Raw genomic sequence first — 11635 nt, forward strand, 5'->3', positions numbered from 1 at the left:
TCGCGCTTATTCATCCCCTCTATATAAAGACAGATTAACCCATTCCAACCCATCACTTACTTGACACACCACAGCCAATTGAAATGTCTTCCTCATCTTCCTCATTATCATCAGTCGAGAAACTCGACGAGTTTGTTATCCAACAGTTCCAAAAATTTGAAAAAGAAATGGATGGAATGGACGCTCTCCTTGACCAAATCACGGATCTCCATTCCAAATTAAATGAAGTGCATTATTTTGGTGACTCCAAAGAAAAAGATATTGCTTTTAGATCTCGATTGAGTAGTGTGTCCAAAATTCAAGAAGAGAGACGTCACAATTTGAGAAAAAATCGTCATGAAGCTATGAATAACATATCATACTTGAACGTGGAGCCAAAGCATCTGGGACTTCTTCCAGCCCGGTTCGAGGCACCGGCTCTGAAGCGTAAGAAGAGGTCTGGAGTGGGTTCAGAATCAAAAGAAGAGACAGAGTTCTCTGAGTCCATAAAGCGGCCTAAAAGGATGAGGAAGAATGTGTTGAAAATAAAGATTCATTTCACATTTTCACCTTTAAGGTCACTATTTCAGAGAAAGAAAGGCCTTTAAGTGCTCCATATATCTTTGCAAACGTGTAGCCCTTCATTTTTGTTGTCTTCTTTTTTCTTTACTTATTCCTAATTATGTAAATATCATAACTGATGATGTCTTTTTCTCTGTTTAAATGTCAACATAGTTTATAAAATTGTTATTTTAAAAAGTAAATAAACGTATGCCTACTAAGATTATATATTTACATAATATCTAAAAATATATTGAGTACTTTTTATACAATTATAATTACTGCAAAATTATTATTGTATTGTTTCTATATAACATTGAACAATGCATTTATAAACCACATCTTCCCTGTGATTTTCACAACATTCACCAAGATGTTTTGATTTTAAACAGGATCTAGGTAAGTTATTGCTATATAATTGACTTGTCCAATGAAATTGTAATGTGTTTTATGAATCACAACAATAAATACAAGTTGAGGTACATTTAAAGTTATAAATTATCTTATCCAATCAACTCTAAGTGTATTTTCTTGAGTCCAAAATAGAACCCAGGAAATTACAGAGAAGTAGGTACTACTTGGATTTCACTTCAGAAAAAAAAGTAATAGTTAAGGATTGAAAGTTTAAAGGAAATAACTATAATAATGAATTGTTTCGTCATGATATCTCGGTAGTAAGCAACGTTCAAAACTAGTCAATTTATTATTTAAGTTTCCTTAAACAATTGATGCAGTAGTCACAGTGTGTTGCTGAAGACTTTATGAATTTAAAAGGAGATATTGATTTGTGTAAATAGTATTTCAAACCCCTTTATGAGCTTGTAAAAAATGAGCACACTTTCCTAAATGTGTCCTTTATCCGTCACATAAAAAAACTATGGAACAGTTGTACTCATCAGCTCCTAGTGTTGACATATGACTTCATGTTCTCAGCAAAGAGTAATTTCTAGATATGTTTTGATTAATTTGGAAAATACCCCGGTCCCCAGTTCATTTATGTTCAGTCTATCAAAATCATTTATAATATTTAAAATATGTTTCTAAAAGCTTTAATATTTGAAATTACATGTTTGAAACTTTTCCCAAAAACTTTAATAGTTGAAATTTTTGTGAATAGCTGTGGATTTTTTGTGAATAGTTATGAATTTATGAAATTTATCTCCTAAAAATGTTATACTTCAGGAACCTGGTAGGAAAAGATAGTTGAAATATTATGAGTGGTAATTTGTTTCTTAAACTATTTAAATAAAAATCGTATACATTTTAATATTCAGAGCATATAATGACTTTTAAAAATGATGGAACATGCAGTAGTTGGTTTTTTTTTAGGTAAAAGTCCTGCATTTTAAAGGTCTATCAATGATCATAGTTTATTTAACTTAATTCTGTATGCTTTTTAATTGAGCGTTAAGTATTTCAACTTTCCAAGGTATTTTATAATTACATTTAAAGTTATTTTAGCGAGACGGATTCCAAAATAAATGTGTCATGACCTAATTAATACCTTGTTTATAAAGAGATTGATCAAGTGACTGGTTTTCTTTTGATTCCATTTGAAGACTTATATAATTAAATTTTGGTATAAGTTTAAAACTAAGAATATTCTTGTTGCCATAATTAAATCAATTAGAAAATGTCTTTGGTATAGTTCAAAATCAAATAAAGTGCAGTATAAATTTAGCTAAAATCGCTTCCGTTTAATCTGGAGCCATACGTAAGGAGGTTTTACCCTTTATGTAAAGTATACTGAAGGGCATATCTTATAGAGAACAGTATGAAATAAATATTTAGGATAATTCATTAACCGAAACATAATTTATATTGTTTTACACTTAAACGCAAACAAACTAAAATTTTCAACGAATAGTTTAAAGACAATCAATAACAACAGTCATAGCCGAACTGTGATGGTCTCAATTCCTCAAATTCTTGGTCTCCAACTATCAAACGCTTATTTTCATTGTTAAAACAAGGAACTAAGCAACTAAACCCTTCTTAATATAAAATGTTTTCTTTTATTGTGAATAATCGATAAACATACTTTTATTCTCTGAATCTGTTCTCTCAACATTGATTGGTCAAATTCGAATTGAATTTTTTAAAGCTGTGAGCCCTTCCTAACAATTATTGAATTATAGCTGGGAAAAATTGACTAACTATCAACTAATTTGGGGTATTTTCTTCTAGTTGCTTTTCAGAGGAAAGGTCGGAGATACAAAAATCTTAATTTCTATAATTTATAAAAATTTTATTTTATGGAATATACATAAAAAAATATTTTACAGTCTCGATTCCTAAAAAAAAATTGTGATGGATATGTTGGTTTAAACTCAATACTCGGGTTTTATTAACACTTTGTATAACTAAATCTACTTGAACTAGCTAAATCGACATTGAATGTCTAGACAGCCTGTTGTTTCATTTTTTTTTTCATACATAAAGGTATATTTGCATAAAGTATGGAAATAATAGACATTATTATATTTTTATATTTGTTAATCTACTAATATGAAAGATAAGTTATAAAAAAATATTCATACATAAACTTAAATGTAAACTATAAATGTGTTTATCATTGTTAAATCTAGACCTTTATAAAATACTTGATAGGACCAACGTGTACACTCTATTTTTTGTGCCATCTATTAAAGCAAGGTTTGTTTGTCTGTCTGTGAATGACTTATTTTTTAGTGTGTGCTTTATATTTTAAATCTGCGACTACTAGATTTAAAAAATACCATTAAAGTTTCATCTATAAATTAGAAATAAAATAGATCTGTTGATTTTATCAATGTCAAGTCATACGCCCTCTTGCCGAAAGTCCAAGTCTAATTAAATAAAATAAAAGTATGGATGGAGTTATAAATTATAGTATATAAAAGTTTGAAACTTAGATATATTGACAATTGCTAAGGTCTAAAAATGCGTCTTCATTCATTAAAAAAGTAAAATTATATTTTTTTCAAGAGTTAGCACCAAGGGAAGAAAGAAGATACTTTTAACTTGATCATCTACCTCAAGAAATACTCTTATATGGAATTTCTGTTGTCCACGAGGAATGAAGGAGATGAAAATTCATCCGAGGAAAACTAAAATGACTCCTGAGAGCGTAAAGATGACTCCTTACATGGAAAATAGATTCCAAGATCAAAACAACAAGGAGATTGATTTCCACAGCGTAGAAAATTTTAATATTTCTAAAATAAATTATTATTTTATTAGTATTTGTACGAACTGCGGTATAATATAATATCAGTATTATTTGTTACTTGGTATGACGTCATTATAAGATAACAATATTAAGATAATGCGGCCATTCTGCTAGTACACTCTCATAAAAAATAAAATCCTTCAAAAATACAAAATCAAACAAAAATCTTTGGAGATGCATATTTTTTAAACAGGTCGTAAATTAAATTAAATTGGAAATATTTGTCAATAATACTACAGCATTTGTTATAATTAAAATGATTTAAATTATTTTTAGTTTATTTATTGAAAAATTCTAAACTAAAAGAATCTATTAAACAATAATTATATAATAGGTAAATTTCTACTGTAAAAACCCTATGTATACTGCATTTTTATTTTTTTCTGTCCATCTGATGTAAATGTAATCAAACTTGCTCCCCATTTTGACACTCTTTAAATTACAACATATTTGTGAACCATGTGAAAATACTGATTTTGTTAAATATAAAGCAATTTTTTCAAATGTTTGAACTTATTATTTATTAATTGTCAATCACATTGCAAACTTACCATGTTCCTTCTTTAACTATAATGAAGATTGGAGATACATACTAAGATCTACTCGCTAATTATCTTCTTCATTCATTTAACTAATTCTTTTTTTTTTAATTCGTATTCAACATAAATATGTTCTCCCTTTTTTGACTTTTTAATATTTTTGGGGTTTTTTTCGAATCTTACGAGACACGGGGAATCAATCTTGTTTTATGAAAAAAAAATCAACTAATTAACAAAAAAAAAAAACTTACTCACCAGAGGGCAGTAATCTGGTTTGATCAAAATTGCGTACGTAACTCAAAATTCTGAGCAACTTTTATTTTATGTCTTAATTCTACATCTGTCTCTGTTTTTAAATAAATGCATTTTTATCACACACACAAACACAAGCACATAAATTATTTAAATACTATGTAGGATAAACTATTGTATTCCTTATCACTCTGAATGATGAATAATTTAGAAGGATCATTTTTTAGACTAAAAAAGAAAACTTAGATCAGTTTCGGATATTGCACTCAAAGATAAATTCTACTTTTGGCCTCAATTTATATGTACAAATTTTGAGGTTGTAGTTGTTTACTTGTATAACCAGCATTTTAAAATTTTATCTAGTATGCCCAATGTACATCAAGCTTGACTTCATCGCAGTTCAAGTTTTTACTAGTGAACTAAAAATATACTTTGTTGAGATAATGGAAAGGAAAATAATTTTTATGAATATTACAATCCGTAAAAGATAATTTTGCCCAAGGGATTACTTGTTGAATTTTTTGAGAGGAATGACCAATAAATCAGGTCGCCATCTACAAACCGAAGACAACGTTAAAAGTCAATATATAGGAAAAATAAATACCTAGAAAGAGGGATTCATTCAAACTTATGAGTGATCCGGGAGTGAGCAGAGTCACATGTATTTATTCAAGGATTCGGTTTGGAAAACATAGAATATGTATATTTATCTATAATTAAGAGTTGAAAATTTTAAAATAGCCGCAGATTTGTAGCCAGGATCTCTATATATTATTAATCCATCCTCAAAAAAATATTCGAATCATACATATTTTTAAATTTTTCGTACCTAAAATAATCAATGAACATAAACAATTTTATAAGTACTACACACATCTAAACTATAAATTATTATTAATTTATAGTTTAGAATAACAATCTGTGATCTTGGGTCTACATCAAACCATTTTAATTATGCATCTCTATTACATTCGACTCATTGAGCAAATACACTCAACTCTACCGACTTTATGAATTAGTCACATTAGTATACAAAGATCAATCGAAGAATAATATTTCATTTAATTAATTGTTTAATTGAAATTTACTGCATAATGATCTCGTACAAACACAAACTGAAGTTGATACATTATTTATGATAGGCAAATTCATCAGTTTACAAAACTAGATTAATAGTATTTTGAACACTTGCGTTAAACCCCTTTAATATAATTCTACTTTGATTTTGAGTTGTATAGAGTAAGTCGATCCATCATTTTTCGCCCATAAAAAATAATATTTTAGGATTTCAAGTATTATCCCAAAATGGAAGAGTTGCTTAAAATACCAAGTGATGTTGATATCAAATTACTACTACGACAAATAGCTTTATAGTCTACAAAGTTCACATGAGTCCAACTCGAATTTCTCAAAAAAAAAACCTCAACACAACAGGTTGCCTGATTGGAGCTTGTGTTCCCCCAGATATTATTAGAACTCATAGGTAGAATATATTCTAATTTTCTATTCTAATTATAACTAAAAAGTAAAATAATTAACTCAATATAAATTTATCAAGAGTAGAATATCAATATGAATATAGATAAACATAAAACACATGTTATCGTCTTCAGTATAAATAAGTGAGTTACTTATTAGAAAAAGCGACATCTTCCGAAAAAATTTGAAAAATACCGACCATACTATTTCCTTAGGCTAATGGTCGCATTTCTCTATTTAGTTTCATGCTCTAGTTCTCCCCTGTCTTTTCTGATTTAATATGACACGAAGAACTTTAGCTACAAACGCTCATTGTTGTTTCTTCCAGAAAAAGAAAAGGGAAAAATGTCGTCTTTATGAGGTCATAGTATTTAAAAAAAATATAAACTGATACATTTACATTTTTGCAGGAAAAAATTGTTAGTTGTTTTTTTTGTTGTTATAATTATATATTTTTCACGTGTCAACATAAAAGCAGACTGGGATAAAAAGAAGAAATTTAGAAAAGATGAATTTTCTTGTTCTAGCTATTTTACTTCATAAGATATGGATATGATTATTATAGATCATTTTTACACCATTGTATTAGAAAAAAAAATATTTATTGGTACGGAGTTATTTTAAGAAAAGATTTAAGCTTGTTCTTGATACTCCTTATTTAAAATTTAAGGCCTTAGATGTTGCAGTTTTTTTTTAGTAAACTACTATGCTTAACATTCTAAAATTAAATTTTGTTAACGTGTAATAAAGTAGATAAAAACCGTGGCTTCCAACAAAAAAATCAATAAATAATTATGAATAGAAATTAAATAGCAGAACTTCATTGATTATTTTTGCATTATGATCAATTTTCAGGTAGACAATTCCAGCTTGTTTTTATGATGACATGTCACATTTATGTACATTGCAATCTAAAACTCTGTTTTGCCACATCCGTATCGATATAATTAAAAAATAATAATATGAGAAAAAATAGTGAAAATGATAACTTGTCCGTTGTTTGTCGACTGTAAAGAAATTCAACCTGTTTCAAAATAAACCCTAATTTATATGTTACTTGTTTGTTTGATGTACTTTGTAAGATGTGAGTGACTTTATTCATTAAAATCACATTTAAGAGATTTCCTTACAGGAAGTTCATAACTCTGTTCTGAATAGAATTTGTTACTATAGATTTTGTTTTATAATAATTACTCATAGAGGCTAAAAAAAACTGTATCTTTAACGAATATAGTTTAAAATTTAATAGTATAGAAAAAGAATACAAAATGGCTGAGATAGCAGATCCATGGACTTGATATAATTGAGTTGTATTTGCTAACCATTAATCGCTATAATTAATACGGATAAAAAATAGGTGATCATGAAATTATGTATTAACGAGAAAGGCTTGGTACTCCTTCAAGAATTTAGTCAAAGAAATTCAGAATAGCTCTGACTTGATTGTTACATATAAAAATTGGTATTCTTGCCTGTTCTTGAAGTGAGAGATCTTATTTCTTGGGAATATTCAGTTTTAAAATTTCAAAGGGATGAGGAGGCAAAATCATTGGGATGTGCAATTCACATACCTCAGAATATTTTGGGATCTTCTACGGTGAACTTTGGGAGTCCTAAACCTAAAGAGCTTTAGTTTCTTGGTTGGAGAGATAGCAGGACTGTTGATAAGAATTTTGTGATTGATCATTTATTTTGGTCCTTTTTTTTATTGCTTGGGAAGAAAGAATGGGAGATGTAATGAAGTGAATTCGAAAGGGTTTTTGTTGAGCTGTAAAACATTCCGACCAATTATATATAATATTTCTACAGATGGGAAGAATTGGCAAACTACCAATACAAATTTAAGGGCCTTTTTATATTTCTTTTTGGGGAAAATATTGATAGGTAAAATTAAAGATAGGTATGTGAAAATTAGTGCAAAAGTTGAAGAAATTAAAAAATGATCTCTTTAGATTAATGGGAATAACGGCAGTAAATATCCCTGTATCCATAGGCATAGGAGCAGGACATTGAGTCCGAATGTATCATAGTAATTGCCCGAAGATTGCATAGTTTTGGTCTCCGACGCCTATATGGATCATATTCTAGTTCATGAAAACCACATTTTTTAAAAATAGAACCAAATTAAAATATAATTTGTTATGATAGATTTCATCTACCAGAAAGAATGGCCATCACATATTCGTGACAGTGAAGGATCCCTTAATGGCTTCAAGCTTTCAAGAAAGTTGGTAGATATTATCTAATTATTAGTTCATTTTAATATCATGTGTTTAGAGTAAAAATAAGCTTTTGAAGACTATCTCCAGAAGAAAGTTGGAAGCTTGGATGTATCTGCCAAATGTTATGGTAAACTTGCGAGTCGTTATGATTTGATAATTTTTTATGTTAGTAACAATGAGTTCTATTTTTTCCACATGCAATAAATCATAATATTTGTTTTTATTATTACTTAGTCAAGAGTGAAAGAGAGAAATGAAATAAAGGTTGCTAAGTGAAATTGACGTTGCCGAGTTTCATAAATTATTTCTTGTAATGAAAGTGTTAATCATATTATTGCCTATGTTCGACAAGTTTCAGGTAATATAACAATTAATAAAAAACTTTTACATTAAATAGTTGTAACATTTACAAAAAAATAGGATATTAATTATAACATGTGACATGTCAACATTGAAGCAAGTTGGGATAAAAAATAAGAAATTAAGAAATTTTTTATTTCATTTTCTAGCTATTTTACTTTTATGATTTTTACAGGCCATTATGTAAGCAGGCTACAAAGATAAAGAGCGCCAAAATAGAATTACGATACTTAATTTTATAGGTTTTTCTTGTGTTTTTTTCTTAGAAAATTAAATATCTGAACTTTTTCTATCGCTAGTTACTCTGCAAATTTTATTTATTTTTCTTTAATTTTTTCAGCCACCTACTCTTAATGAACATAGCTACAACTTTTTGTATTTTTTTTTTTTTGCTTCAATAGCTCTAACATATTCAAAATCTACTTCTTACAATTCGTTTTTTTTAAAAAGAAGTTCATTTTCGTTATTTTCTTGATATTTCCAGTTAGCCTAACTACATGTATGATCTGGTAAACTTTCGGCCTTCCCCCTCTACGATTAGAATATAATAAAATTATTTCAACTGACGTAGACATTATTGTAATTGCATAATTTTATTTCATAATCACAAATTTCGAAAGGCTACGAGACATCAAGACTGCATTTATATATCTATACGAATATATTGTTTTGTCAGCAACAACTTTAAGGTAATTTTTTTTTTTAGTTTAAATAACAATTATGTATTCAAAATAAACTTTATTAAATTCATATCTTAAAATGAGTCATTTTTTTTTCGTTTTGTAGAAATATCTGCTAAACTACAGGTATGAACCGGAAAACTGTAGGTTTTCTTTATAAACAGTCACAAGTTTAGTATATTATATTTAGATATTATAGAACATGCAAAAATTTGACTTTTAATATCAGATCAGACGTCATATCCGTTATAGAAATTGTGAAATTTTGATTCCTAATCACAATTATTGATTAACACAATAAGAAATATACAGGAGACGTACAGTGCTTTATTTCCTAAAAAAAACATTTAAAACTATTAAAATTTATATTATATATTTATTTTACTTCAACTGACTTTTTATAAATTTTAAAGTATATAAGTATATACACTGAATAAAAACAAATTAAAGTCCATAAAATTGATATTTTAATATTAGTCAATTATTATCATTTTTGATCATAATTAAAATAAAATATACTTGTTGATATAGGGTAAATAAACAAATACATAACTTTAATCTATCTCATCAGATTCATCGCTTCTTTATTAAGTTAGAAATGAACATAGATACATATATTTTTGTGGCACCTACTTCTTATATAAAACAGTTCTCGTACAAACCTTTATTGCTTCTTGAACCCTTGGAAAATCTTTTGATAATTTTTTTAATAGCATGCCATATTCATTATATGATAAAACACATATTTTTATTTAAAATTGTGTACAAAGCTCTAAATAGCCTCTAAACTTTAACTCGATTATAGTATATTATTGGTATATTCTCATACGTATAATATACTCGCGAATGAAGATATATAAAAACATTTTAACTGTTGTTTAAATTATTTTTTAATGCCTGAACAACAAAATATAGACACATTTTTATTATACTTATACAAAAAAACCTAATTCAACAACATTAATATTTTGGGGATTTGGCCTTTTTTTCTGTAAAATAAATCACTGGGAGACGTAATGACGTCATTTATTTACAAAACCATTCAATAGAAGGTGTGATGTCATATTATATGGAAGTGTTTTCGTATGTTTTATTTTTTTAACTAAAGTTTAAAATTGTTAGAACTGACTGTATTTTGTAAGTTTGAACTTGTTGTCATACTATATTTTCATTTTTGAGCCTGCCCCTCGATGTTCTTTTTTTATTCCTTTTTTATTATTAATGTATTCTTAATATTGAAGCAAACATTGCGTAAAATTTTAACTCCCCGAAATTTGACTTAATCACAAATATTATTCATGGATATTGTTCTCACATGGTGTATGTTTCGATAGCACTTTTGACATGAGCTGTCATCCTTGGTTTTTTCTTTGTAATACACGCAGTAAATGTCAGGATAAACTAGTTTTTTATTACCCACAAAAGTAGAAGGTTTTTTGATACAAAAAGAATCAAAACTGATCTTGTTTCTTCCACCATATGGTGGGCTCTCATCTATTAATACTATTGGGGACTGTAGTTCTCGCATGCGCTTATCTACTATTTCTTTTTCTCTCCTGTTATAAATTTGTATTCTAGGTAATGTCGTGGCATTTTATTATTTATATAAATAAATTTTTGCTTTAATATAAAAATAAAATGTAAAGTAACGTTTTTAATAAAATATTACTTAGTAATATTATAATACAGTATCGAATAATTTATTTTGTTAGATTTTAATATTAATTCATTTTAAAAATTGTGGATAAATATATGAGAATGATAGTCTGGGAGTACTTAAAAGTAAAATAGTAGTTTGTGTGATTGACTTTTTCGGCTAACTACCAGAGGATTATAAGCCTTTTTTCTCTTTCCGATTTCGAATGAATGGTTGCAAGATGCAATAGAGGAAACGACGTGCCGGCCATACAATATAAATACAAAACTCAAAAGTTAAAATGATGGTATGGGGATAAATTTACAATAACTCAGTGCTTACCCAACAAATAAAAGTTGTTTTGGCGTCAAAAAAAATTATCCACTTAAATTCTATATTGTGAATCTATTTAAAGTCCTTGATTTCGTATTTTATTTTTATTTTTTGTAACCTACTTTTATATCATGAAAATATTATTTGTCGATATTGGGTAATTATAGATAAGGCCTTCATCTTTTTCATGATGCTCAACATTTAAATTTTAATGCAATAAAAAATTGCAGGTTCTACCCAATAAATCAAAAAATTTAAAAACATATTTCAAAGTCAAAAACTTTATGAATTAGCTCACTGATCGATTTTCACCAAAACAATTCCAGCCTGCTTTTATAATGACACGTCACGAATGTAGATTGTAAAAGGATAAATAAGTATTT

Source organism: Lepeophtheirus salmonis, chromosome 5 (assembly GCF_016086655.4).
Source record: "Lepeophtheirus salmonis chromosome 5, UVic_Lsal_1.4, whole genome shotgun sequence".
Lineage (NCBI taxonomy): Eukaryota > Metazoa > Arthropoda > Copepoda > Siphonostomatoida > Caligidae > Lepeophtheirus > Lepeophtheirus salmonis.